Genomic DNA, 6,309 nt, shown 5'->3' on the forward strand with positions numbered 1-6,309 from the left:
CTGCTTTCAGCCTAAGGTACCTGCAACAGAAAGTTGGTGCCTGCTTCTAATCTGGGCTGCGCACAACTTGATTGTCCTGTTATACTGGGAAAAAGTACTGCTAAAGCTGCAGGTGTGAGACCTGTGGTGCAACTCCCGCAGGTCTTGTCCTGCTTTTCATTGCTCTCTTGTCCTCCCTCGTGACCTCCCCACTTCAGTGTGGGTGATCCTATGCTGACTTGGTCTTAGTCTCAAAATGACAGTGCGCTGCCACAGGAGGAGACTTCCTTGGTCTCATGCGTTCTGTAAAGAGGGGTCACATGTCTCCTATCATGAGGACTGAGAGATTTCCAGGGACAGAGACCTTCCTGAAAACAACGTGTGCCTGCCATAGTATTTATTTAACCAGAGGATAGAGCTGAGCCTGACCTTGAACCCTGAGCAGCAAATTGAAGGAAGTTTCTTTGAACCCTTCTGGCTCAGTATAGTACCCCAAATATAGGAATTTGGGGAGACTTTCACAAGAGGTGGAAAGTTGCAGACAAGAAAGCTGTGAAGATCTTCAATTTTCCATTTAATCACACAATATTGAATGAGAAATAATTCATGCATCTGCCAAACATTTGCTTAAAAGAACTCAATTCCCTCCACGTTTGTCAAAGTGTAAGAATTCCATTTTGTGGTGGGTTTTTTTTTTTATTTTAATCTGTCCTTTAACTCCTATCCAGATGCCCACCTGTCTGGGCTATCAGCTTTGATTCCACTCGCCCTGTTTTGGGCAGTCCGGTGTTCATGCCTTTCCTTTCTTGTCACTTCTGCTGGCCTCCAGGGCCCAAAGAACTGGCAGTAGGAGGCAAGAAGGGGAGTGATGGTGGTTCCTGTGTGTCCTTGGGCTGTGCCATGGGGATCGGCTCTGGTGGTGGTGGTGGAGACTTGTGGGGGTTCTCTGCCCTGCTGTATGGGAGCATTTCTGGCTCCTCATGAGGTAGTGGGGCATAAAAGATCCGAGGCTGTTGGGAATGCAACTTCTGACTCTGTACAGGGCATTTGTAAGGGGATGACTTTCAGATGCAGCATCTATCCAGATCCTAAAATTAAAGACCTGCTCTGAGCTCTGGAGCTTTCTCTCACAGCAGGAGGAACTCTGTCCACCCACAGAGATGCTGTGATGGCTGCAGACATCTTCCCCATAACCAGCACCGCTCACCCTTGGCCTGTGGGGGCAAAGGATCTCTGATGCTCTGTTTGTCAGTGGTGCCAAGCCTAGGGCAAGGATGTGCAGGAAGCGTGGTGGCTGGGTCAATGTCCGTTGCTGCAGGCAGTGGGCAGGCAGGCATTGGAGGAGCAGCAATGTCACCTTGTCCTCCTGCCCAGCTAGAGATAGGGTCTCCTTCATGTGTTCTCTTTCAGCTTCACCTGGGTGTTAATGCCAGTTTGGCACTGACTTTCAGTTCCTGTTTGGCCAGTCCCCTGGCTCAGTCCAGTTCTTCAGAAGTTTCTTGCAATAGCCCTGACTAAGATAATCTCCTGTAATTTATGGATTTTGCTTCCTACATGGGGTCCCTTGTCATTTTCTGCCAGGTCACAACTGAAGTCGTTGCATGTTTTTTCCCTTTCAGTTTTTATATCAGATTTGGGCTTGTGGCAATGGGGCTTCTCTTTTTTGTTTGATTGGGTTTTTTTGTGTGTCTCCTTTTGTTTTTCCCCTCAGCTGTTGAGAACTCTGATTCTTCTGCCTCTGTTAATGATTCTGTTCACAAGCCTTTTTGGAAGCCAGACAGATACGTTGCATTTTCTTTCTCTGCTGAAGCATTTGGTGGGTCCTAGCATGCGCAGTGCTTAGCAGTGTACAGCTTTCCTATGCAAAGGAAAGACTAGCTGTGCCCTGTCAGATCTGAGTGCTCAAGTGCTTTGTTTTGCTTTTTTGCTAGCACATCAGGCAGTTTGTCAGGTTCACAGGAAAGAGTGACTCGCCTGCGATCCCTTGAATCATCCCTTGGGATCAGCCTTCTCTCTCCCATTGGGTCAGAGATGCCAGCACTCCTGATGCATGGGGCTCGGTGGGGTGGCAGCAGGAGTTTGCGCTGCAGGTGTTTTGCTCTATGCCAATGTCTGTGTGTCCAGCTGTACCAGTGCTGATGGGTGTACCCTGAGCTGCTGGATACCCAGGCTTTAGCACTGCATCGAATAGGCAGAGAGGGATGAAGAGGCCAGTGCCTGCTGGTGCTGTGTTGTCGCTTGGGTGTCAGAAGCTTCTGCCTCTGGAGCTGACTGGGGATTTGTGAGGCTAGGGAGACCTCCCCTCTGGGAAGCAGGAGGGAAACACCTTCTGCTACTGCTCCTTTGAAGCTGTGCTGAGTGTGCATGCATAACTGCAGCAAGCAGGATCCTGAGGGGAGCAACAGGAATGTCCAGGGAGCAGGAGGGACTGGTGTGGGGCTAGCAGAGCTGGTGTGTAATGGATGGGCAGTGCAAGCACTTGCAGTCCTTGTGCTGAATGGCGGGAAGGGACCTGGTGTGCTCAAGGGCTCGGCGGGTGAAATTCGGAAAGGCACAAATGGCATAGCAGAGCAGTGGCTGCTGTCTCTGGGGTCAAGCAGTTCCTAGGCTCTGGACATGGACAAAAATCCTCCCTGGGGCTGTGGTTTCTCCCATCTATCTGACTTGCCTCCTTGGCACTTAGAGGCAGAGCTTTTGCATGCTCAGCTGGGACAGCAGTTTGTCCTGGAGGCCAGTTGTTCTGTCTGGTTAGAGCCTCCTGAGAGCTGTGGCCAGCTGTGGCTCCTTGTCTGGGGATTGGTGCAGATGTGCTGGCCTTGCTGGTGCAGCTTGCTCTGCCCAATGTGACTAGCTGTGCTCCAGCCTGCAGATGTGTTAGGCTCAGAGCGGCTCTGTGCTTTCTGTTCCTTCTTGGCTTGGAGGTGGTTTCTCCCAGGCCTGGGCAGAGGGAATTGTGTATGTGTTCAGGGCCACAGGATGATGCCTTTGCTTCCACCTCCTCTCAGAGATTGTTTTTAAAGGTAAATTAAAAGTATTGTATTCACGTAGACAAGGCATGAAAATTCCATATTTGGAGAAGAATTGCTGCAGAGCGAGACCGTTATGGCTGTAAAACGCTCTTCCCTAAGGCAGACATTGAGATTTTCTTTGCAATTAAAATTTCTTTGAAACTTGGACCAAAGAAGATTTGGAGGAAAAAAATGTCCTGAACTTTGAAAATACTTTTTTCCAAACAATGCTTGTGTGAGAGCTTTAACAAATACTGTTCTTCCCAGTGTGTCTGATAGCAGAAAGTGACCGAACATGAGAAGTCAAAAGGTTGTGAATAGCTCCTGCTCTGACAGTTGCTGCACTCTTCTATTAGAATTTCTCAAGGCAGCATCAAAGGGGGTAATAATTAAACTTAAAGCAACTTAAAAAGAAGGGAGAAAATGGATGTTTAGTCATACAGTCCTGAGCATTGTGTAGGTAGAAATTCCTCTGGAAAAACAACTTTACCTGGACTGCGTGCAAGTTTATCTGAGAAGAAAAGCAGAGGAAGAAGTCTCCTGCTGGGAGAATAATTTCAAGAAAACAGAAAGAGGAAACCCAGAGATTCACTTCAAGAACAAGCATGACTAAACTTTTACTAAGTATAAGGGACTTTCTGCCCTGTTGTCAAAGTTGAGGTGAGGGTGACATTAGTGAGAAAACTTGATTTTATCATTATCTACCTGTCTTCTATGCTCTGTATCAGGGCTGAAGACTTGCTGAGAAGCAGATTGCTATCAAACATTGCTTTGCACAGTCTGTACCTGCGCTTGGGATATGTTCATCCAGTAACTGTGGTTACACAAGCCTTTCACTGCATAAGTAAAAATAAAAGTAATTTAAATACCCCCTTTCAAAAGCCTCTACAGTTTTGAATCCCTTGGCCACTTATCTCCAGCATTTGTACACACTGTGATGCTATGTGCCATCCAGATCAATATCTCTAGCTATCTCTCACTTGATTGTCAAAATGTGTTGAGATTCTGGAAAGGACACTGAATTAGAGAATGCCTTCTGCAGAATGTATTTCAGCAGAGGGATGCTGTTGAGGTTCCAGAGCTTGCCAGGGCAAAAGCCTGTCTAGCTGGCAGTTGCTCTCTGTGGCACCACAGTATTATGACACATTGTCCAGCTTTGCTTTATCTGAACGTTGGGCCTTAAATGCCACATCACTGACGGGATCTGCTATGGAATGGCAACTTGCAGTGCAGTGGCTACGATCATAATCAGTCTTGATGCGAGTGGGCACCCCACACTTTTGCTCTCACCAGTGCTGATGTCCCTTACAGGATTAGCAATGCATGTTAATGTATTCCAGCTGAAGACATTTGTTTATTGTGCCTGTGGGTACTGCAGTGGTGCAGAGGGAATTGGAGCAGCAGCCAGGTTGTGATGTTGGTCCCTAGTGTTTTAAATCTGCAGAGCGCTCCCTGTAGGGCTGAGGGCTGGATGCCCTGACTATTCCATTGTCCAGTCCAAATGGGCAATTGTAAAATGCCTCTTGGATGCTAGGAAGGAGCTGTGGGAAGTTATGGGGATATAGGTGGGTGCTTGGCCATGGTGCAGTGGTCCAGGGTTGGTGTGGTACTGAGGTGTGTTGTCAGAGGCAGTGGTGTGTGGAATGTTGGATGCTTGCCATGTGGCCTAGTCTGGAGCTGATAGTATCTTATGTCTGGCAAGATTGCCTCCTCCCTTGTCTCTAGATTTCGAGGAGAAGTTCGAAAAAAAAAAAAAGTACCTTTGCCTCATCTTGCCTTACGATATCCAGTAGAGAAAGTGAGCTCCAGACAGCCTGAGTTTGTCTTAGCCCTAGGTCTGGAGATTATGAACCATCTTAAAGCTTTGCAGCAGCCTTGTCATGCTTGTATTACCTCCATACAACAGATACTGGAAGCATGCTCTAGACAGCCTGTTCCTTTTCCCAGAAAGGGGAGCATTGAGTGGATTTGAATTCTGTTTAAGAGGAGGAGATGTGGTTACACACTGTGTGCTGCACCGTAGGCAGCACTAGAGAAGAATTGCTGTTGAAGTAATTGCAGGCTTTTTGCTGCCCCATCTCTCAGCAAGGTCTGTCTGAGGCTGGGCTGTCATGCCACCCACGTTCTTGGGTGTGAGGCGGGTGTGCTCCCTGTGGATGCAGACTCTGAGCTGGCACTAGTGCAGTCCCCAGAGCTGCTGTTGTGCTTGCACGTGGCCTCAGCTGTTCCCTTACGGCTGACACAGCTGGCACGTGTGGATGGTGCTGGACCCTGTGCTGAGCTCCTTAGTCTCTGCTGTTATTGCTGCATGCAGGAGATGGCAGAGCTGCCCTTTGGGCTCACCCTCTGAGCTCTCAGGTAAAGGCACATTGGGGTGAGGAGGTGCTGGGCAGAAAATGGAGGGGCCTGGTTGGTGCTGGAGGTCTGCCCTACTAGTTGGAGAGAGTCTCCAGATAGACTTGCAGATTTGGGGAAGGAGCTGGTATGAAGCTGTGCTCTTCTTGCTACTCCAACAGTGAGGCATGTCTGGCTGCTCACTGGGGTGCCTAGCAGGAGCTTTTGTCCATCTAACTTCTGTCCTGGGTCGTCTCCAAAGATGCTGTAGTCCTGCCTGTTGGAAGCAGCACTGCAAACCGCTGACAAGGCTGTGTCTGTGCTCTACATCCATCTCCAACCTGCCTCTTGCATCTCCCTGTGCTCTTCTCTCCACCCTCCCTGTGTAGTAGCTATGCTCAGTGCCAAAGCTGACAGAACAATGCTGGACCAATGTGGCTTCCTCGTGACTGCAGTGAGAGATACCAGCTCCAGACCAAAAAGGCAGACCTTGGGATGCAGGCATGCCGCAGCTCTTCCCTGGCCCCTCTTTGTCATTGCATGGTCTGCCCTTGGGAAGCCAGTGGAGAGCACAGTGTGAGGACCAACTATCCAGCAGCACGAGAGTCCACAAGCTCCCAGTTTTCAGCTGTGAGGTTGGGCTTCTGCATGCACATGCTGGAAGCTACTGAGAGACCATCCCTGCTGTGCTGCTGTCTGCTCCTTCCTTGTCTTTGTTGCGTAATGGGGCTGGAGCCAGGTAACCGACACTCCCAGTTTGAACTCATTCTGCAGATAGCTAACTGAGCAATGAGGGCCATGCCTAGGACCATGGGGGTCAGGACTGAGCTATTGTCTCTGACCAGCGACCTCCCTGCTGCAGTCTCCATTTCCTTGTGTCCTTTGGGGTGTGGGTATGCCATGGAAAAGCAGGAGAAGGCCCAAGCTTTAGGGAGCTCCTGTCTTGTGCTTGGTATTCATTCCGTGGCTCTGCCTTCCCAAGGGTGGC

Source organism: Aptenodytes forsteri, unplaced genomic scaffold (assembly GCF_000699145.1).
Source record: "Aptenodytes forsteri isolate BGI_AS27 unplaced genomic scaffold, ASM69914v1 Scaffold483, whole genome shotgun sequence".
Taxonomy (NCBI): domain Eukaryota; kingdom Metazoa; phylum Chordata; class Aves; order Sphenisciformes; family Spheniscidae; genus Aptenodytes; species Aptenodytes forsteri.